Consider the following 25,000-nt stretch of genomic DNA (forward strand, 5'->3'; position numbering starts at 1 on the left):
ATGTTTCCGGGTTCAGTCCCACTGCGTGGCACTTTGGACAAGTGTCTTCTACTATAGCCTCGGGCCGACCAAAGCCTTGTGAGTGGATTTGGCAGACGGAAACTGAAAGAAGCCCGTCGTATATATGTATATGTATATATATATATATGTGTGTGTACTTGTATGTCTGTGTTTGTCCCTCCAACATCGCTTGACAACCAATGCTGGTGTCCCTCTAATCTAGCGGTTCGGCAAAAGAGACCGATAGAATAAGTACTAGGCTTCCAAAGAATAAGTCCTGGGGTCGATTTGCTCGACTAAAGGCGGTGCTCCAGCATGGCCGCAGTCAAATGACTGAAACAAGTAAAAGAGTAAAGAGAGTATGCAAATAGTGAAGACTTTCAGGCGATGAATATTTAAGTATAAATACAGAGATATTTATACTGATAGATCCAACTTGCACAAAATACAAACGACAGAGAAAATTAAATAGGAGGAAGAAAGGTGTTATAAGTCCAATAGCTGTTTTGGGGGGCTCGGAGATCCATCATAATATTGATAGATGTAGTTCATCACAACATACAACCGTAATGGAAGCAATCAACATTGGATAAATGGAGCCTCCGTCATCAGGTTAGAGAAAATCTTATTTCAGACCATAGTGTACAGCAGTTCAAAGGTGGAATTATGATCTGGAATGTAAGATCTTCTCTTCCCTGATGAAGGAGGCTCGATTTATCCAATGTTAATTGCTTTCATTACGACTACGAGTTGTGATGAACTAAATCTACCAGCATTATGATGGATCTCCGAGCCCCCAGAAATACTGTTGTACTTATCACATCTTTCTTCTTTCCCTTCCTCGTTTGTAATCTGTGTAAATTGGACCTATTAATATAAATATCTATATATTTATACTTAAATATTCATCGTCTGCAAGTATTCACTTTTTGCTTTCTCTCGTTTTGCATGTATACATATATGCATATTTTTTATTCGATTCCCAAACGGAATGCTATATCGAGTTAAATGATAAACCTTTGTAAAAAGTTTCTCGCAACATATTTGTATGCATTCAGACACTCAGAAACACAACTCTGTATGCATTCAGACACTCAGAAACGTCACCTCACTATCGAAGTATATATGGAGTTTAAAGACTCATAATATGTAACACTTATAGGTACAAAGGTACAAAGATAAGTACAAAGCAGAACATGCGCTGGAAAATTTGTCTCTCGAAGAATGGCTTTGTGCAATTTTGAATATAAGATTGGAATTTTCTTATATTTCCAGACACTTCCACCGATATTTACTGAAGTATTTCCAAATACTAGTTGACTAAAATATTTTATTTCTCTCACGTAATAGTTTTACCAAATCCTGCTTTGTCATACAGGGAAGAGAAACACCGAAACACCAAAACACTAAAACTTGCATGCATGTGCTTTACACAAATGACACTAAAGACATGAAAAATGGGGATGATATGCTTTACACTGAATAGAAGAAAATATCAATGTTCTGTGTATAAACAATTGAACACAGGATTGTGTGATGTGTTTTCTAACGTTTCTTGGGATGGGACAACCAATCAAATCGCAATGACTAATCATATTTTAATGTTTTTATGCATATTATCGTATATATTTTATCACTGGTTGGATTATTTAAAATAACAGGCAACATGGAATTCAGAGCTACAATTTAAGAAACTTCAGCTTATGATGATGATAGTGATGATGATGATGATGGCACTACTACTACTACTACTACTACTACTACTACTACTACTACTACTACTACTACTACTACTACTAATAATAATAATAATAATAATAGACTAAGAAGTAGAAAGCTAAACAACAGGAAGATTAAGAAGCAGAACAACCAAACATAAACCAAGATGAAGCAAGATGCATAGCCAAGGAAAAGCTTACATGAAAAATAATAATAACACTAACAGTCAGTAAGGGAAAACTGACATCAGTGAGTTAAGTGAAGAAGATCAAAAGATATTTATTTGGGATAAGCCAGATAATCACAATAGGGATGCAGCATGGTTAAAGAAAGAGAGGGAAGAAATAGTTAGTGAGAAGCAGCCAGGTCTAAAAAAATTTTGTGCATTAATGAGTAAAGTTTTAGGAAAAATCCAAACTGGAAGGGTTCAGGATAAGATTTAATTCAAGGGCAGTCGTTAAAAGTTTTAGAAGCTTACATGGGAGACTGAATGAACAGTTTCAGGGTTGCCTGAATGAAGGAGTAATACCAGATTGGATGATTCTAGAGGGAGAACAGTACACGTTATGAAAGACAGAAGCAAGGGCAATGTAACTAGTAATTATAGAACAATCACTTGCTTACCATTAGTGTGGAAGCTGTTAGCAGGAAGGCTTTCAGAAAGCATTTACGAGTACCTTGACAACCAGAATTTGCTGCCAGAAGAACAAAAAGGTTGTAGGAAGGAGGCTAGAGAAACGATGATCTATCATATATAGTCAAAGCAGTTCTAAAACAAGAGAAATCTAGAAAGAAAAATTTAACAATAGCATGGATAAATTGGAAGAAAGCTTATGACATGATTCCACATTCATGGATAAGTGAATGTTTGAGTCTATTCAGTATTGTAAACCATAGGGATGAATTTTCTTAGGAGACTCATTATCCCCTTTAATATTTGTGTTATGTTTAATCCTCCTCAGTTTAGTGTTAAGAAAGGTAAAGGCATGGTCTCAGTTTAGAGATAGTAAATAAAAAATTATCATAGATGATTTGAAGCTTATTAGTAAGAATAAAAAAGAAATAGATTCTTTAATACAAACAGAACATATGTAAGCTAATGACTCTTCAGCAAATATGTAAGTATGGAATTTGGTATAAATAAGTGCGCAAAATTAATCATAAAATGGGACAAGTAGGCAACCGTAAAGATATACAGCTACTAGATGGCTAGACATTAAAACCATAGAAAGAAGGAGAAAATTATTAGTACTTAGGAGTATTAGAGTTTGACAGAGTACTAAGTATAGAAATAAATGTGAAAATTGGGAAGGAGTACATCAGAAGGGTAAGAAAGTTATTGAAGTCAAAACTAAAAGGTCCAAATCTAGTGGAGTTTGTAAATACATGGACCGTATCGTTACTTAAATGTTCAGCAGCTTTTGTAGATTGGCCAAATTCTAAATTAGCAGATCTAGACAGATGAACTAGGGAGGAATTCAATGTGAACGGAGGTTTTCATCCTAAAGCAGGAGTAACAAATAGAAAGGAAGGTGGTAGAGGTTTAATATCAGCAGAGGACTGTGTAGAGTTAGCTAGAGTAGATATAGCCACCTATGTAGGTAATACCGAGGAAATGTTATTAATAGCTGCTAATGTAACAATAGGAGATAAGAAAAACAAAGAGCCAAATGTAGTTAAAAACAGAAAAAAAGAAGCACGATTGTCTGACTGGCAAGTGAAGGCTTTGCAGGGCAAATTTCCAAAGATGGTTGCAGAAAATAGCAATAGTTAGACGTGGTTGTGTTTGAAGAAAGAAGTCTGAAAAGGGAGACAGAAAGTTTGTTAGTAGTAGTACAAGATCAGACATTGAGGATTAACTAGATAAAAGCTGTGATAGACAAAATCAGGTAGATTTCCAATGTATATTATGTAAATCAAAGGAAGAAAGTGTTACTTATATAGTTAGTGAATGTAGCATGCTGGCACAGAAAGAATGCAAGAAAAGACATGACAACCTAGGGAGAATAATCCACTGGGAAGTATATAGAAAACTAGGAACTGACCATTCTGATAAGTAGTATGAAAGGCTAGGAAAGTGCTAGAAAGTAAGAAATATAAGATGTTATGGAACTGTAACATTTAGACTCTCAGAGTAATAGAAGGTAGAAGGCCTGATTTGGTAGTAGTAGACAAAGAGAATAGAAAGTGCCAGTCCCAAATGATGAGAAAGTCAATATAAGATGTATAAAGACAACAGAAAAGCACCACGACCTAGCCATTGAGTTACAGAGATTATGAAAAGTGCAGGAAAAATGTCTCCTTGAGTTATAGGTGCATCAGGAAATATTGCTAAAGATTTGAACAGATGCGTAGAGGAAATAGGCATAAAAACTAGTTAAGTGCAGCTCCGGAAAACAAGTAATATTAGGGACAACTATAATAATTAGAAAGATTATTGAGGCCTAAGGTTACTTGTTATAGCCCGATATTAGGAATTTTTTCTTGTGCGTAAATGAAATCACAACAACAGCAGCAGCAGCAGCAGCAGCAGCAACAATATTATGCCCTGATGCAATACCAGGCAGCGGCTCTTATGGCTTCCGATCTTAACTGATTGGAAGAGTTATCATATACATGTTTTGTCATGGTGTAAAAGATGGGCAACAGAAAATACTCTGCTCAATATCACAGATTTTGTCAGTTGCTTGACCTTCACCAGTTGAGCATGTCCCTTGGTGGCTGACAATATGTGCATCTCTGATCACGAACACAAGTAGTTGGGGAGCATCATAGCTATGCGTTGAGAGGAATTCTTTGAGGTTTGAAAATAATTCACCTTTGAAAACATGGGTGTTTCATCATCATCCTTAAACAAACATTCAAAGAGATTTTGACTGGGATGGACTACTCGACCTGAAAAAAATTCTAACTGGGCCCTACCTGCATATAGTGTTTATCTTATTATGAGATCACAATATCACGCAAATATGGTTGTGATGCATGTACCTGGTGTACCCTAATCAGATGGGTAGTCATGATGGGCATATTAGGCTTCGTATATTTCTGCCCCAGCATCACTTTGGTGGCACGTGTGGCTCTCTCACTCAATAATAATAATAATGATAATAATGATGATGATGATAATAACAACAACAGCAATAGTAAAAGTAGTAGTAGTAGTAGTAATAGTAGTAGTAGTAGTAAGAAGAAGAAGAACAAAAAAAACAAATGGTGTTATCTTTATGTACCTGTGTATGTGTGTTTGTATTATATATCTTGCAAATATAACGAAAATGTTTCTTCGTTAAAATCGTTAACAAAGTACAGTGCGTGTGCGTATATATATATATATATATATATATATATATATATATATATATATATATATATATATATATATATATATATATATATATATATATATATATATATATATATATATATATATATATATATATATATATAACATATATACAGAGTGGCTGTGTGGTAAGTAGCTTGCTTACCAACCACATGGTTCCAGGTTCATTCCCACTGCGTGGCACCATGGGCAAGTGTCTTCTACTGTAGCCTCGGGCCGACCAAAGCCTTGTGAGTGGATTTGGTAGACGGAAACTGAAAGAAGCCTGTCGTATATATGTTTGTGTGTCTGTGTCTGTCCCCCCAGTATCGCTTGACAACCGATGCTGGTGTGTTTACGTCCCCGTAACTTAGCGGTTCGGCAAAAGGCACCGATAGAATAAGTACTAGGCTTCCAAAGAATAGTCCTGGGGTCGATTTGCTCGACTAAAGGTGGTGCTCCAGCATGGCCGCAGTCAAATGACTGAAACAAGTAAAAGAGTATTTATGTATATATATATGTATGTGTGTATGTCTATATATGTATATATAAATAAACATACATATATTTATACATACATACATATATACATATATATATATATATACATGCATCCATATATATATACATACATATAGTATTATATATATTGTGTATTATAAATATATATATATATATATATATTGTATGTATACGTACACAGGTTTTTTTCCAGACACGATATCTGGATTCTAGAGGCGACATGTTCACAGAAATACATGCTCGTGTCTCGTTCAGCAAATGAGGATCAATTGACTCTTATCAAAAAAGAAGTTGAATTTATACACGTAGGGGAATACTAAGAAAAGAGAAACAAAAACAAACAACGTAAACAGTGGAACATCTATACTTCTGCTACAATATCTCTACATGAGAAACTGTTGTTCTATATTTTTGAGATGAAGAATTCTGCACATTATTTACATTAGACGGATATGTATCCTCATCTTGTTTGTTGTTACCACAATGTTTCGGCTGATTTATTCTCCAGCCTTCATCAGGTATCCTGGTAGGATTTTAAACCCAGCCCTGGATTCTCATTCCTAAGGTATTTTTTTTGCTGATGTTATTATTATTATTATTATTATAATTATTTAATCAAGGTACTGCCTGGAATTGAACTCGCAATCTTGGGGTTAGTAGCCTGCGCTCTTAATTATTACGCTATATGCCCGTAGGCAATTATAGAGTGGATTTTAGGGCTTATAAACCTAATATTTTTGTATCCTTCCTTAGTATCGGTTCCCATATTCTAATCATATCTGCACTACATTAAGCTACCACACATGTACGGTCTCCCTAAGATTCACAAGGATGGTATTCCATTAAGACACAGAGTGAGCGTTAGAGGTTCGGCATGTCATCCACTGAGCCGCTTCCTTGTGGATATAATCAGTCCATTAGAAGACAAGTCAGCATCATATGTGAAGAATTCCACCCACTTCACAGAATTGATCAAGGATACCTTCATTGGATCCAACCAGATGGTAAGTCAAGATGTGATAAGTCTGTTCACCAAAGTCCCAACTGATGAAGCGCTATCAGTGATTCAAGAAAAACTAGTGATGGACACATCTAAAGGATCGCTATAGTATACCAATAGGAAACTTGATGGAAATGTTGACCTGTGTAGAAACTACCTACTTCAGAGTAGATACTGAGATATATCGACGTAGGAGGGCTTAGCAATGGGTTCCACATTAGCACCAATAATAGCCAATATATACATGGAATACTTTGAGGACTTGGCTTTAGGGTCACCACCACTAAAGCCAGTCCTATGGCTTCGATACGTTGATGACACCTTTATACTCTGGCCCCTACCAGGAAGATGTCCAAGTATTGCTAGATCATGTGAACTCAATAAAGCTATCCATACAGTTCACAATGGAAAAGGGAAAAGACAATCAGCTAGCATTCCTGGATGTATTAATAATACGCACTAAGCATGGATTCAGGACATCCATATACCGTAAGCTGACCTTCACTGGACGACACCTCAACTTCAATTCTCACCATTCATACAGTGTAAAGAGAGGGATTGCTCAGTGCCTAAAACATCGAGCAAAGAACATAAGTAGCAATCCTGAAACACACCACGAGGAACTGATCAAGCTAAGTAACAATCTATTAAGCAACAACTATCCGAAAAACGTACAAAAGATACAAAAGGTATGCGGTCCATATGACATCAGGACGGTATTCAAGAGTAATACAACACTTCGCAAATATCTCCTTCAAGTAAAACCATCAATAGAAGAGAATATGACCAAAGACTGAGTGTACTCCATCCCATGTAGTTGGGGTAAGTTATATAAAGGCGAAACGTGCCGCTCACTCAAAATAAGGGTAGAGGAACATCGAAAAGCTGTCACACGAGATGTTGAAAAATCGGATACTGCTGATCATGTATTGAAAAGCGTAGACCACCTTCCCCTGTGGGATGAAGCTAAAATAATAGACACTGAAAAATAAGAAAACTAAAAGAGGCAGCACATATGCTAGGACACAATAACCTCCTAAGCAGACCTAGTGCTGATACGGTTAGAATATGGAACCAATATTAAGGAAGGGTACAATAATATTAGGTTTATAAGCCCTAAAATTCACTCTATAATTGCCCACGGGCATATTGCGTAATGGTTAAGAGCGCGGGCTACTAAGCCCAAGATTGCGAGTTCAGTTCCAAACAGTGCCTTCAATAAATAATGATAATAATAATAACAACATCGGCAACTGAGTTGAAAATCCAACCAGGACATCTCATGAAGGCTGGAGAGTAAATCAGCCGAATGTTGTGGTAACAACAAACTAGATGAGGACACATATTTGTCTAATGTAAATAATGAGAAACTGTTATTTTAGAATGTCCTACTCTCAGAAATAAAGAATAAAAACAAAACTTAAGGACAAGATATGAATATTAGGAAAATATTTCTTCTTAAATAAACTAGGTGCATATCTATTCTGCCCTTTGAAAACGAATTCATTATTCGTGCTGCTACTTATGACAATGATGCATTAAAAGAAAACGGCTTCAAAAATAGAATACACGACACACAGAACAACACTTATATTCATAAATGCAAAAGCAGAAAGCGAAATATACGGGGCATACCTAAATCCCATTCGAATGTTCATTTCATTGTGGCTTGAATTTTCCTAAAGTCCGCTAAGCATAAATTTTAGCTCACCTTCACGCTACTTCTAATTGAACTCTAAGGGAAAATGTATATTTATAAACGTTAAAAATATACTACCAAACCTGGAACGAACATTTGGACTACAGGTGTATTATACCACATGTTACCCCGTTTCCTATTTTTGTGTTTATTTGTCCCTTACAGAATTATAGTTTACCAGTCACATAGTGGTGCTTTACCATAGATAGTAGGTAACATTTTAAAATTATGAAGATCAATATAGAAAAGTTCTGTGTCTAAAATTACAGTTCAATAATTTTCATCTGCCAATATAATATACACTCTCTATCTTTATGTATTGTGTAGGCATAAGCTTTCACCATAAGCTTTGTAGACATAAGCTTTCACCAAACCATGTACACGCATATATATATATATGTATAAACATACATATACATATATATATATATTAGAACTAGCTTTTTAGCTTGTATATATATATATATATATATATATATATATATATATATATATATATATATATATATATATTTATATATCAGCTAAAAAGCTAGTTCTAAAATCTCTCTAAGAGATGATCGCAGTAGCTGTACTAGCAAGAATGTTCGGATCCACTTCAACATGGCTGTTCCTTTCGAGCGGAATTTACTGCGATTTTTTAACCCCAAGGAGGCGTCTTTTCTAACGCTTTAAAGATGCACAGCTGCATGCTGTCATCTTTAGCAGACGAGTACTAAAGAGAAGCAGAAATAGCACGAAATGAGACTGGTATGCTGGTCTCGTCGATAGAAGATGGTAGTGGTTCGTTCCCTTGCTCGCAATGTATCGGGCTTCCGCTCGAATGAAACATCCATGTTGAAGTGGCTGCGATCATTACTTGCTATATATATATATATATATATATATATATATACATTGTATATATATATTGTGTGTAATTATGCGTGTTTGTGTATCTGTGTATATTTATGTACGCATGCAAGCATATATATGTGTGTGTGTATGTGTGTGTGCGCGCAAATACATTCACACACATATAGACACGCATATATATATATATATATATATATATATATATATATATATATATATATATATATATATATATATATATATATAGCCATTTCCGTTAATTTATGCGTTTCGATTTAGTAGAATTCTACCGTCAATAACTGATTCTATTCTCACATTCTCAAGAAATAAAAATTATCTTTAGAATTCGGCAGAAGTTTTAATCAAATTAATGTCTCAGGGAATGTCAGAAAATTGTTGCCAATTTACGATAATTCTTTTTAACAGTTTAACCTAAAGGTCTTGAGTTGTTTGATGTAGAAGTGGGGGTCATATGATGAGGCTGAGATCTGCGTAATGCATTCATATGATTGCACAACCTAAAATTACTTTCGGAGGGATTTCATTCAAAGGAGTTCAATCCTTGCAATGATGATGGACTTCTCATATTACGAAGTGTGATTGACCACGCGATGAATGCTGTTAAGAAGGAGTTCACTAACATATTCAAAGATTTAAACATCGCAATCGATACGAAACTAAGTATACTTAATTTCTCTTGTGTAAATCTACTTTAAGATACTGGCAAGTAGTAATCCTAACGAAAATCAGCCGTATATTAAATTCCAAGTATACCACATTTCTTCAAAATCATGTTAATATCACGAAACGCTTATTCCACATGTCCTCAAGTTGTGCCTCATCAGATTACAATGATCCAGTGAAAGACACTGGCTTCAAACGTGCGTATATATGTTTGTGTGTGTGATATTCTGGCACTCCATCGGTTACGGCAACGAGGGTTGCAGTTGATCCGATCAACGAACAGCCTGCTCGTGAAATTAACGTGTAAGTGTCTGAGCATTCCAACAGACACATGTACCCTTAACGTAATTCTCAGGGAGATTCAGCGTGACACAGAGTGTGACAAAGCTGGTCACTTCAAATACAGGTACTATTCATGTTTTCCAGCTGAGTGTAATGGAGCAACGAGAAATAAAGTGTCTTGCTCAGGGACGCAGCACGTCGCTAGAAATGGAGCTCACGACCTTACGATGGTAAGCCGAATACTCTAACTACTGAGCTACACGCTAAGTAAATGATCCACAAGCACTCGAAGAAACTGAGTCCTCAACTTGCTCAATTAGCCAAAAGATTTGCAAGGCACCAGCAAGCCTCAAGAGACACATCCGTGTCCATAGAACATGATTAACGCTTTATTTTACTGAACCCTCATTTGTCGCTCACGACAAGAGAATCCATCATATATATATATATATATATATATGTGTGTGTGTGTGTGTGTGTGTGTGTGTATCATTAAACGCTTATTCCACATGTTCTGTAACAAGGAATCCTTAAATTGTGCCCCATCTGATTACAATGAAAGCCTAAACCTAGACTTAGAAATATACCGTTACACAACCGGCTATTTGGTAATTCTAAGGATAAACGAACTCTATTTTGTACTCTGCTACGTTCCTAACAGAAAACACCTTAGATGACACTGACGAAAACCAGATAACTGGTCGGTGTAACTTTTTGAATCAGAGTACTAAGTTGGGTCAAATGATGGAAAAACTTAATCTAGACTTCTCGCTAAAAGACATCTCAATTCCAACCAAAAATGAATATTTAAAACAAATAACAGTCAGTATTAGTTCCTTCATAAGAAGAATGAGATGGAAAGTGTTCTTCTACGATAAAGAAAACAAAGCGCAAGAACAACAGAAAGATACAAATGCACTCAAGAAAGTATTTAAATCTCCGAGAAACCAGCCAACAAATCATCACATAACACCATTCGAGGAAAAGCTATACAAAATAATAAGAAATCTCAAATTCAGGAAGTACCTGGCAAACAAAAATGAACACCAGCAGAAAGTGGATAAAGCATTGAAGGTCTTCAAAGAAGCAAACGGAGTAATTGTGCTAGCGGATAAAACCGAAAATCTCTTCATTGTAGACACCACACTATACAATAGTTTACTAGAAAAAGTAATGCTCAGTAAATACAAGTATGCACCTAACAACACCTTAGATAATATAAACAAAGAGGATTAGAAATAGGAAAAAATCTAGAGATAGATGATAGGACTGAACCATATACCCCACAAAAAAACCTTGGATAAACCGAAAGGGCCACAAAAATATCTTCGACAGTGACCCTAAAATGAGATTAATATGTCTATCTAAATCGGATATTAGACGTATAAGTAAAAACATCATAGAGAGAGTAAGTTTCATTGTGGCCCGAGACTCAGGAGGTTAAAGGATGGCTTATGAGAGCAGAGAAAACTAAAAAAAAAAAAATCCAAATTTATACAATTAGATATAGATAGCTACTATTCCACGATTAATCCTATAGTACTAAATAAAGCTCTTATATTCGCAATGAAAAACTCTAGTTTATCTTGGACAGACATAGACATAATTTTAACAGCTCGTCAAACCGTCATTAGTTACGATAACAAACTATGGACGAGATCAGATAGGGCTAATTCCTTTGATATAACAATAGGATCGTGTGACTCGGCTCAGGTTACGGATATCTTTGGAATCTACCTTTTATTCCCAGATCAAATCCAAATACCCACTGATAACGGGAGGTCTGTACAGAGGGACGATGCTCTTTTCCTATTGAAAAACTGTACAAAAATTGAGAAAGATACAGAAAAGAACTCTATAAATTTTTTAGACGTTTTGGATTTTCTATTACCATAGACTGAAAATTACCGTACGGTAAACTTTCTAGATGCGACTTTTAATTTGGAAAGTGGCCTGTATGAACCATACCACAAGTCTAATGAGTGCTCAAGATACATAAATGTAAATTCCAATCATCCACCATCCACAACCAAGGGAATAATTAAGAACATAGCCACCAGAATACCAAGATTATCAGCCACAGAGGAAATATTTAACCAACATGCACCATACTACAATGAAGTGTTAATTAGGGCCAGAACTAAAGGAAAAATCAAGTTTGAAAGTAGCGAAACCCCAAATAACACAAACACAAATAAGGTAGAATGTACACATAACACGAAAAACATCAACAAACAAATAACAATACAAAAGAGAAAACCCGAGAAACAAAGGAAACATAGGAGGAAAACATATATAAGCCAAAATAATAGAAATAATTGGAATACAGACGCAAATAATCACAACAACACACAAAAAAGGATCAAAGAACCAAACAAAAGGTACAAAAATTCAGAGGTCATATGGTATAATCTAAATTTTGAACTCCAGCTACCGTCCAAGATAGGTAAGGAATTCATTGTAGCATTAAACACATAAATACTACTGTCTATTCAACAAGCACACAGTGAAAATACCGTACGCAAAATCTTACTACATGGAGTGCTACATACATAAATACAACAGGAAATTAAACGTACAAACAACGTCTGCTGGCAGAGAACAAAACATCACAGGCTTTAAGGCCAATAACAAAAATAAACAAAAAGATAGGCTACAAAAACTCAGATAACGTAGAAGACGGTGGCAATAAAATTAAAAAGAATCATCAAAAAAGATTCAATAAAAAAGATTGCCGATTCCACAATGCTTCAGACACTAACAATCGAACGGAACATCATGAAACCAGAATCAAAAAGTCACAAGATAAACATAAAAATAATGATAGTACAAATAACTGCACATGCCGTAGAAAATCCGCTTGTCCGCTCATGAATCAAAAGAACATATACAAATGCACAATCTCCACATCCCAACATAAATATGAATACATAGTTGCCACGGAAAACCAATTCAAAGTCCGTTATCACAACCACATCTCGTCATTCCGAAAAATAAACAGACGACACGCAACTTCACTGGCAGACCTCATATGAGGACTGAAAGAATCAAAAATTAAATAAGAAAAGGAATGTTTATTAATAAAAAATGTACACCAATGTAATTCGTTATCCGGTAAATGTCACCTTTGCCTTGAAGAAGCATTGAGTATACTGCTGAGTAATGAGAACCTGGTAGACAAGCATGAAGCACAAGGCTCGAAATTTTTGGGGAGGGGACCAGTTGATTAGATCGACCCCATTACGCAGCTAGTACTTATTTTATCGAACCCCAAAAGGATGAAAGGAAAAGTCGACCCCGGCAGAATTTGAACTCAGAACGTAAAGACAGACGAAATACTGCCACGTATTTCGCCCGGCGTGCTAACGTTTCTGCCAGCTCGCCGCCTTCCGAATATGCATATTCAATAACTATAATTCAATTTCCCACCCCCATCCTTCCGTCCCACGTATGTATGTGTGTGTATATATGTTGGAGTGACCAAGGATATACCTATGAGCATGTATATGTGTAGATAAATGTTTGTGCGTGTATGTATACGTATGAATGTGTTTGCTGATCGGTGTGTGTGTGTGTGTGTAGGTGTATATGTGTGTATATATATGTACGTATATATATATATATATATACATATATATATATATATATATATATATATATATATATATATATATATATATATATAAATGTATGTATGTATGCATGCGTGTATGTATGTATGTATGTACGTATGCATGTATATATGTATGTATGTATGTATGGGGGATGTCCAGTGATGTATTTGTGTGTATATGTGTGTATGTGGGCTTGTATGCATGAATACACACACACACACACACACACACACACATATATATGGGAGAGGCTGTGAGTATATGGGCCAACGGGTGTTGAAGGTCGATTAATAAATTGCGTATGTGCAACATAACACGTGGAACAAAATGGACAGCCATTGTATCCAATACTGCTCATGGCGAGCGTGCAGATGCAAGTTGACAGCGATCGGATTGAAACTGCCAGCGTCTGCTAAATTCAAACGAGGCAGATGATATGTTAGCATCGAAGTCGAAGGTTTTGTAACTGACGGGGACAGCAATTGTATATCACCTGAAGAAATACAACTGAATCTCATTAAACAGGCAAACTGTTACATAATTTAAATCCTGTATATATACAAGACTTGGTCGGCCCGAGGTCAAGAAGAAACTTGGTCAAGAAGAAACTTGACCAAGGTGCAACGCAATAGGACTGAACCCGGAGTCATATGGTTGGTAAGAAAGCTACTTACCACATAGCCAATCCTGTGTCTTATATATATAGTTTTGTGAGTAGATTTGGTAGACAAAAACTGCGAGAAGCCCTTTTGTTCGTGTTTTTGTGTTTGTCACCCACCATCGCTTAACAACCGATGTTGGTGTGTTTATGTCCCCGTAAAATAGCGGTTCAGCAAAATAACCCGATAGAAAAAAGTATTAGGCTTACAAAGAATAAATGCTGGGGTCGATTTGTTCGACTAAAGGCGGTGCTCCAAGCATGGCCGCATTCAAATGACTGAAACAAATAAAAGAATAAAATGATATACATGATGGACACGATTGTGTCTCTTGAAGCTTGCTTGTGTCTTGCAGATCATTTGGTAAATTGAACAAGCTGAGAACTCAGTTTGCTTAAGTGCTTGTGGATCATTTATTATGTTTTTCTAGAAGGGACGGCAAGGCCTGCTTTGATCCGTATACATACTTTTATCCTTTTATATATATATATATATATATATATATATAAATTTTTTCTATATGTGACTGTGGATTTTCATCGATGAGTTCATGAACCTTGGTTCTTTTCCCTAAAACTACACACACACACACACACACACACACACACACACACACACACACGTATATATATATATATATATATATATATATATATATATATATATATATATGTATGTATATGTATATATATATTATATGTATTATATATCATACATAAATTATATATATATATACACATTATGTATATATTTTTGTATAAGTAGATATATATACACACACATGTGTGTGTATTTATGTGTTCATATATATATTTATATATATATATATATATATATATATATATATATATATATATATATATATATATATATATATATATATATATATATATACATATATATATATATGTAGGTGAATATATACGTTTATATATATATATGCATATATATATATTTATATGTATATACATACATATGCATGTATATGTTCATGTATATATGTATAAGTATACATATATATATTTACGTATATATCTGTATATGTGTGTATGTATCTATATCTGCATCAATCTTTCTCTCTCTCTCTCTCTCTCTCTCTCTGTATCTATCTATCTATCTATCTATCTATCTATCTATCGATCGATCGATCGATCTATCCGTATACGTACGTAGAGAGTTCAGTCATAGTTGAAACTCTCTGTACACATTAACTTATACATACATAAATTCACGCGCATAAACTTACAGAAATAATCGATAAAAAGCGAAGAACAGAGAAGTGAAAGCGTAGATGCCTGTCTGTCTGACTGTATCTGTCTCGTTATGTGTATATATGCACATGTTTAATAGGTTTTTAATTGTTTGACCACTATAAACAAGAATTTGTGTAATCATAATAGACTTTTTAAACACATAAATACACACATTCTACTAAAAAGTAACAGATTGTTTAGAAATCTATAGGGACATATTTGATTGTTTGTATGTGTCTGAAAATTGTTAGGAATGCTATTTCATAACTATTTATGCGATGTTATGCTATGCAATGCTACGCCTGTCTGTCTGTATGTATGTGTGTATTTGTGTATGTATGTGTGTATATATGTATGTATGTACGTACGCACGTGCGTACATATGCAAGTATGGGGTTGCATGCACATATGTTTGTGAGAGTGTACAATCATAATAAGGTTTTGAAATGCGCGATAACGTAGGTATTACCACAATTTCCCAAAATGGAATAGTTTATTTTGTGTAGCCAGTAGACATTAGATGGGTAGCCAGTTATTGCCTCATGTGGATGAATACGAATCCGTCCTAATGTTTGGGGTTATACTGTATAGCCTATAAAGGTATATTAGATCGATAGACAGGTGTATATATATATATATATATATATATATATATACTAATATATACTAATATATACTAATATATACTTTTGATATTTACACCACCTGTCTTCGTCTGTTGTTATTTTTTGTATATTCTCCCATATATATATATATATATATATATATATATATATATATATATATATATATATATATATATATATATATATATATATATATATATATATGTATATGTATATACACATACATGCATGCATACATATATACATGCACACACACACACACGCACGCACGCACGCACACACACACACACACACACACACAAACACGCACACATACGCACACACACACACACACACACACACACACACACACACATATATATATCTGGAAAAAAGTGAAGGTATAGAATGCTCAAATAATTTTATAAAAACATTTCAGTACCGGTTTCGGTCATTGAGACTTTTTCAACTGTAAGTATAGAAAACAATTAAATTTTGGTAAAATTAAATGAAAAGTATTTTAAAAGAATATTAGCATAGTATTCAAATACATGGGGCATTTTCCCTGTTTCTGCCTGTCTCTGTCTCTCTAGTTTATTCTTGTGGTTTCGAGGTCGTTGTGAATTATTGGCAGAGAAGAAGAAGAAGAAGAAGAAGAAGAAGAAGAAGAAGAAGAAGAAGAAGAAGAAGAAGAAGAAGAAGAAGAAGAAGAAGAAGAAGAAGAAGAAGAAGAAGAAGAAGAAGAAGAATAATGCTGGATTGCTATGATAGTAGTAGGATGTTAAATGGTCAAGTTCCCTGAAAGTGACTTGTTGTGGATGGTAGTACTGATTTAATTCTTGAGACATCTCTTTTGAATGTATTGTTTATATTTGCATAGGTGTTATTCTAAACAGCAGTAGTAGTAAAGTAAGGAAGGGGTGGTGGAGAGGAAGAAGACGAAGAAGAAGAAGAAAGAGAAGAAAAGAAAGAATAATAAGAGGATAGTAGTAGGATGTTAAATGGTCAAGTGACTGAAAAGTGGTTCGTTGTGGATTATTAACAGTGATTGGGACTGTTTTTAATGAATTCTTGGGTATCTCTTTTGAATGTATCATTTTTAATATTTGCATGTGTGTTATTCTAAGGTCGTGGTGGATATGTCAGTTGTTGTAGATGCGTTTAAAAGGGGTCTGTATATAAAATATATACACACATATATATGTAACCAGAACCTTCTATTTATAATTCTATGTATACGTATATGTATGTCTCTATCTATCTTTTCCCGCTCTGCTTCTCCCTCCCTCCCCTTCTCCCCTCCCATTTCCCTCTCTCTCTATATAAATGTGCATATATATATATATATATATATATATATATATATATATACATATAACGTGAGAGAGTTAGGGGCTGGGGGTTCAACCCACTAAGGGATAGTATCTATCCAGTATACTGCTGGGAGGGTACCCAATTATTGCTACGCTAGTGCTATACTAGGTGCAATCAATGGGAGCGGGTAAAAGTGGAGGTTTTACCCAAAATTTGTGTAACAATTAGAAAATGGAGAATAATATGCTGAACCCAACTACTTGCAGGCGGTGTATCCCGTTGAATTCATTAATTTAATTCATAGCAAAAGTGACAAAAAAAGGGGAGAAAAGAAAAAGAAAGAAAGAACCAAAGCACAGGTGTCTATGGCAGACTATGTTATTTTGCCAACATGGTTTACATATAGAAGTACAAAGTACATAAGGAATTAGAGGATGAACAGAAGTTTAATCTTACAGCTGTTTAGGCCTAGTTTTAGCAAGTCCCATTCTATCCGAATATTCCTTTCCGGAGTGATTATCGGATGACATTTTGAAATGGGGTTACATGCCCGAACCTCTAGGCCTCTTCAGAGATTCACAAAGGGTTTCATACAAGTGTAGAGCAAGAGGTAAAAACAGAGGTGTGGTAGAGACCAGAAGAAAAACAACAGCAAAAATAAGATAGAAATAAAAATAAAAATAAAATTAAAATCAAAATATAAATAAAAATAAAAATAAAAATAAAAATAAGGGTACAGCAGGAAAAAATAATAATAATAATAATAACAAAGAATACATAAATGAAGGTATAGCATGTGGGACATGCAAAAATATAAAAAAAAGGATATATGTAAAAAAAACCTTAAAAATACAAGGCACCCAAAAAGTCTACAAACATTATAGATAGGTAGCTATAGGCACTCCAATGCATATCTATATGTGTGGGTTCGTGTGCACAGCCTTACTCGGATGTCCCCTTACTCTCATGTGTGCATATACAAGTTTTTATAAGCAAACATTCCACCACATACGTTGTCTGTGGCATCAGCTCTATTAGCCGTATCTAGAAAGCTGTAAGTGATTTTTAGAAAGGAAGTTTTGTTGAGTGTGTGTGTGTCATTCCTGTATATATTGGAAGGTTCTATGTAGAAGTTCATTTTATACAAGTTATTAATGTTCTAGTAGCAATAACAGTGATGGTGACGATGACGGTGACAACAACAACAACAATAACAGCAACAACAACAACAACAACAATAATATGCCAAACTTTCAAACTTATATATATATACATACATACATACATACATATATATATATATATATATATATATATATATATATATATATATATATATATATATATATATATATATATATATATATAAATATGCAAACGCAATAAGATTAACACAAGTTTATTTTATTTGTTCTTATGTACGTTTGACCAGTATGGTTGCTTGAAACTTTACATTAGATGATTGGATGTTTACCTAACGTGGATCATCAGGTAACACTTTATTGCATTCAATTACAGAGAAGTAATGTCAAGAAATGAGTAGGTAGATGGTGAGGCATTTTAAAATATTTCTAGAGGGAAATAGAAAGCCTTGGTATAGAATGAAACAAAGGGACTAAGAAATAAGCGAGATGGAGAGTGTAAGAGAGAGGGAGAGAGAGAGAGAGAGAGAGAGAGAAGACAAATAAAGAAATAAGAGAGAAAAAAGAATGGATAGGAGATTAGGTTTATCCGTGGAAAGAAAAGCCTAGGGAAAAGATCACAGTAACCTTGCCCAATAATGTCATGTAGAAAAACACATTACAGTAAGTGACTCTTTTTACCTTTTTTTCTGGTTCATAGGGTTATGCTCAAGGTGGTTCCGTCATTCACACGTGCCATCCTTGCTACATTCACCTGTCTTTTCTTGAAGCATTCAGTAGACAGAACTTCCCTCTCTACTCTTACCTTCCTCTTCAAGTAATACTTGAAGAAGTTGATGAGAGATTCACCAGAGAGGGAAGTGTTTGTCTCTAGACCTTTCAGACAAAACAAGAAAAGGGAAAAAGGAAAAACAGAAAATAAAGAAGACAGAGAGAAAGAAAGGGAAGAGAAAGTAAATTGGGCAACCATAAACAAAAATCTTAAAATATATAACATGAAAAAGTAAGTAAAATGATTATATAAATAGCTAAATACAGCCAAGTGTTAGAGCAAGTGAAAGAGAGAAAGACAAAAATGTACAATGGGAAGAGATCACATGAGTGGCAGAGAGAGGTAAGAGATTAAAAAAAAATATGAGTCAGCAACATTTTGATTGAAGCGAAAGAAATCATAAAATGAATTTAAACACAAATATATACTTAAATATGATTAGGGAATAACTCCACTCACGATAAGTGTTCAAAGGTAATTTTCTATATTTTCAAAAAGACTTATTATAAACACGCATATCTTTTTCTAGGTAAAAATACATACATTCATGCAAGTAGACACATAACCACATGCAGGTATGTACACATGCACACACAGACCCGTCACTTATAATGTATATACACATACATACATACATACATACATACATACATACATACATACATACATACATACATATATACATGGAGATATAGCATTTAATAAAAATTTATTATCTGCAAAAGTCAAACATAGTCCCTTACAGCTGTTTCAATTAAGCCTAAAAGATTGAATAGCAATTATTAAAATCATTATATTAGGTAAAATCTCTTCGGAGGGGTAGAAAAAATATACTGCTTGGTTTTTATGTGTTATATTTTAGAATCATCACAGCAGACTGAATATTATTTTATGGCTAATATTTGTATATGCCCGGTTAGGGGGTTATAGGTTGTTTTAGTGTGTAATGGATAATATGTGAATATATTAGGATAATAATGGGTAAATAGATAGAGGTTGAATAGTAAATTGTAGTGAAGAAGAGTATCATATAAGTGAGGAGATAAATACTTTAGTAAGTTGTTTATAAAATTGAGAGAAGCTTATATAAGAATAATACCTAAACATATATTAAAACCGGTCAAAATTTCAGCGCGATCGGATGAACAATACTCGAGTTATAAGCGCACAAAAAACAGACAGACAGAATAGGATTTATATATTAGATAACTTCGCATAGATTAGTAGTGTTTCCCAAACTTTTTGCGCCAAATTGCAATATCGCCCACCTATCGGTCAAAAAATGCTCCATCGCCCTCCTGTTTTAAAAAAACCGTTACAACTCTCCATAACTCCAAATCCCCTAGGAGACCCCCCCCCCCCGCTTTGTATCATTTGACATACACACACACAATATCGTAAGCTCGTTACCCGGTTAGTTCTGTTTGGACTAAATATGCGGTTGTTTACAAATCCGTTATTGTAGGTTTAGTTTTGCCATTAGTGTGAATGAAATTCTAACGTTAACTCCATATTATGCAGACAGATTAACTTCGGTAAACTTGATATTTCTTTTACACTGATTTTTATTTTCCCCAAATGAACCATAGACCAGAACTACCGATGAAAAAATAATTAATGATTGTATTATAAAGGAAAAGAATAAAACTTTTTAATGAGAACCATGTGTCTGGTGCGATGCAGCTAGTGTAGATACATTCGGTTTCAAACTTGTCGACTTTAGCCGCAAGTCTCTTCGTTGTATCACATCCAGTCCAATTCTTTTATGGGAAAGTAAAGTTCCAGCATGGCTAAAACCAGATTCAAGCAGGCACGCGGTAGAGAAGGCAACCAAAAGTAATTTCAGACGTTTCTACAGATTGGGGTAGGAATTCAATATACTCTGATGGTACCACAAACGTTCTTTGCCATTACGGTGATATTGCATTGTAGTGTCATTGTCATTTTGTAATTCTACCAATTCCTCCTGAACATCATCCTTGCAATCAACTGCATCGACCTCAAACGGATTGCTATACCAATTTGGTATATTCAGCGCAATAACATCTTGAAATTGCTCCACCATGCCTTCGTGCAATGATTGTAAATAGTTGCAATATGTAGTTAAATCCTCATCAACCAATTCATCTTTCAAAGAATGAAGTTGTGAAAATTGAGGGTATTGACGTTTTGAAATGTTAGTCTTATACAGCACCAATTTCGAAATGAAGTTAGTGATAAATGATTTACAATCAACGAGAGTTTTTCTGCTTCCTTGCAATAACTTATTCAAATCATTTAGTTTCGTGACTTTATCACAAAGAAAAAAGATATCGCACCTTGCAACCATCAGTGAAGTGGATATTGGAGTATCTTCAAAGAAAGATATGATTAAATGAAACAGTTCAACAAAGCGTAAAACACTATTTCCTTTTGACAGCCACTATACTTCGGTATGGTATAAGAGTTTAATATAGTCCTCATCATTTCTCAGACTTTCATGTTTTGCCACTAAATGCTGCCGGTGTGCCAAGCAATGAACAGTTAGTACCTGGTGGGAAATTTCACCCTTTAGGAGAGATGGAGAACCTATGTATCCTCCTATCATCGAAGGGGCTCCAGCAGACGCACAGGCAAGAATATTACTGAGTGGGATGCTACGTTCAAAAGGGAAAGACTTGAGAGTGTGAAAAATAGTTGTACCTTTTGAATCAAGCGGAAATTTCTCAGTGAACAGCATTTCCTCACAAGGTTGAAGGTCTTCGCTGAAATACCGGACATATACCATCAATATTAATGAGCTGATGTTTGACATCGTTGGCCATTTTATCGATGCGTCGAGAAATCGTGTTATTACTAAGTGGGATCTTCATAACGTTATCGAATTTATCGTGCATAACAGTTGACAAAACCTCTTCGATAACCGGGCGAAGTAATGTTTCTCCAATTGTGTGAGACTTCCCAGACTTAGCAGCAAGCAATGCAATGTTGTACAATACAATCAACCCGTCATTCTCCTGTTTACTAGTTTTCTGGAGTAGCATGCTGAATGTGTTTGCTTTTTGAAAGAGGCGCTCAGTTACAAAAAGTATGACAACAGCTTGTGCGTCTTGTAAGAATGCTTAGCCTCAAAGTGATACCCCTCATAACTTCTTTTAATTTTTGGAGTTTTCAGAAAATTCTCGAATATTTGTATTCTACACACGGCACTTTATAGGATTATGCCAAAAAAAAAAAAAGAGAGAAACTGTGGTGGAGCGTGATTTAAGGCCTAGGCCTACTTCGCTGCTATTTTTAGCACATATAACAACTATCTCAATGTTTTGTTTCTAAAGGAAGGGGCGCTTATATCAATTTAAATAAAATTACTTAAGGGATAAGGGCGCTCGTGATATCAAAAATAATTCTAGTTAAGGTATAACAGAAGATGATTATTAAATAATGATTATGTTACATTTAAATATTTAAGAAGTGTTAAAGTCAATATTTATATATATATATATGTATATTAAATATCTGTTTATATATTTTTCTAGTTATAACTTTGCATAGATTTGATTATCAAGAATAAGAACAAATAAAGTAATTGAATAATAGATATGTAATAAGTATAATTTTTTTTTTATCAATTGCTTTTATAATGTTATTTTATATTTAGAAAAGTTAGTACGCCGGGCGAAATGCTTAGCAGTATTTTGTCTCTCTTTACGTTCTGAGTTCAAATTCCGCTGAGGTCGACTTTGCTTTTCATCCTTTCGGGGTCGATGAATTAAATACTGCGGCGATCTAATTGACTGGCCCTGCTCCCCCAAAATTTCGGGCCTTGTGCGTAGATTAAAAACGAATATTTTTAGTTACATTGCTAAACAAGTTCTGTTATATTTATTACTTATTTATTATTCAATTACTTTTTTGTTCTTGTTCTTGATAATCTAATCCATAGCTTCTCAAAGTGAGTGGTATCGCCCACCGGTTGGCGATTTCAACTTACAGGTAGGTGATTGGGCAAAATTCTAGAAAGTGGTGGGTCGTTTGAGATTTTGGTGGGCGATGTGAACATTTTGTGGGTGATAAAGAATATTTAGAAATCAAGTCTGCATTTACCTATATCTAGGTATGCCTAGAATAAAGATGCACTTTTATCGATTTGACTACTCGGGCTTATTTATCGATCGAAATCCCTCCAAGGACAAAATCCCACAGGACAAATTTTACACAGAAATACCAACTAACAGATATTTTAAATTTTCTTATAAAATTTCACTTTCTTCTTTTTTTTTTATTTTTATTTTTTTGTATTTTATCTAGTTTCAGCTCACGAGCTGTGGCCATGCTGGGGCACCGCTATTTGGTGTTGCTACATAATTTTACTTCACGAATGCTTTTAGGAATTGACATTTGGTGCATGAGAGAGTTCGATGCACCTGCCCTCATCTGCACCTCCTGCCGCGAAGCTGGTTCATCTGGGACACTTGACTGGAACAGGTCCAGCTTTATTGTGAAGACACCTACATCCACCCATGCAGGTTTCTCAGGTCCTTCGGGAGGATATTGAAGAGCTGTGAACCTCTGAAGCCCAGGCTATTGCAGTATCTTGTTCTACATCTTGATTGCAAATTTGGAGTCCTTGGCACTATGCAGTGGCGCCCAGTTCTAGTATTTATGTAACTTTCTATGCCAAAGTTTGGGACAAGTCCTTCAAGGATCTTCCAGATGTATATTATGGCATATCTTTCTCGCCTACGCTCTAAGGAATAGAGTTTTAATCTCTTGAGTCTTTCCCAATAGCTTATATGCTGCATAGAGGCTATCTTCTTCGTATAGCATCATTGGATTGCCTCAAGTTCTGAGATTAATTTGACACTGGCTGGTGACCATAGCTGAGTCAAAGTGGCTTAGGACAAGTGGCTTATTCTTAAAATAATTTTGTTGTAAAGAAAGAACAATATCTCGGGAGATATCGACTGCCGGAGTATTTTGTCCGGGAGATTTTGTGTGGGGAGATTTTCGGTAGGGGGCGGTGTTCTCGGGGGGATTTTGTTCAGTTCTAGTTAAGCATCTGACACTTATCCACTTCGGTCTTCGAAGGTTTCGTTCAAATATTTGCTACTACATATGTAAACATGGATAAAGCTCCTTCCCAAGTCATATAGACTCATAGGACCACTTCCCCTGTTTCTGTGGCGTATATATTTCTCTCACACGCCTGGACGAGACGCCAGTACGTCGCAGGATTACTCACTTTTTTTCAGCTGAGCGAACTGGGGTATCTTCAAATGAAGTGATTTGCTCAAGAACACAACGAACTGCCCATTCAGGAATCAAGATCACAATCTTACGATCACGAGTCCAGTCCTCTAACCACTAAGTCACGCGCCTCCACATACGTATGTACATGTATGCATGTATATATATATATATATATATATATATATATACATACATATGTGTGTGTGTGTATGTGTACATGCCTGCACACACACACACACACACACACACACACACACACACACACACACACACAAATACACAAGTATACACAGTAGCCGTTACCTATGTCTATAACTATTAGTTTCATC

General features: G+C 35.0%; 2 long non-coding RNA genes across 3 annotated transcripts in view; one reads left to right on the forward strand and one right to left on the reverse strand.

The window, feature by feature from the left end:
* Window positions 1-19,475, reverse strand: part of LOC128251058 (uncharacterized) — a 53,215-nt gene extending 33,740 nt beyond the window's left edge. For both annotated transcript variants that reach the window (XR_008266950.2, XR_008266949.2), the window contains exons 1-2: window positions 19,352-19,475; window positions 14,566-14,634 (exon numbers count right to left, since the gene is read on the reverse strand). This is a non-coding gene — a long non-coding RNA (uncharacterized LOC128251058). The remainder of the gene's footprint in view (window positions 1-14,565; window positions 14,635-19,351) is intronic.
* LOC128251063 (uncharacterized) overlaps window positions 18,921-25,000 on the forward strand; it is a 63,187-nt gene continuing 57,107 nt past the window's right edge. The window contains exon 1 of the long non-coding RNA XR_016239238.1: window positions 18,921-19,019. This is a non-coding gene — a long non-coding RNA (uncharacterized LOC128251063). The remainder of the gene's footprint in view (window positions 19,020-25,000) is intronic.

This window comes from Octopus bimaculoides, chromosome 2, assembly GCF_046866305.1.
Source record: "Octopus bimaculoides isolate indiv1 chromosome 2, ASM4686630v1, whole genome shotgun sequence".
NCBI classification, from domain to species: Eukaryota; Metazoa; Mollusca; class Cephalopoda; order Octopoda; family Octopodidae; genus Octopus; species Octopus bimaculoides.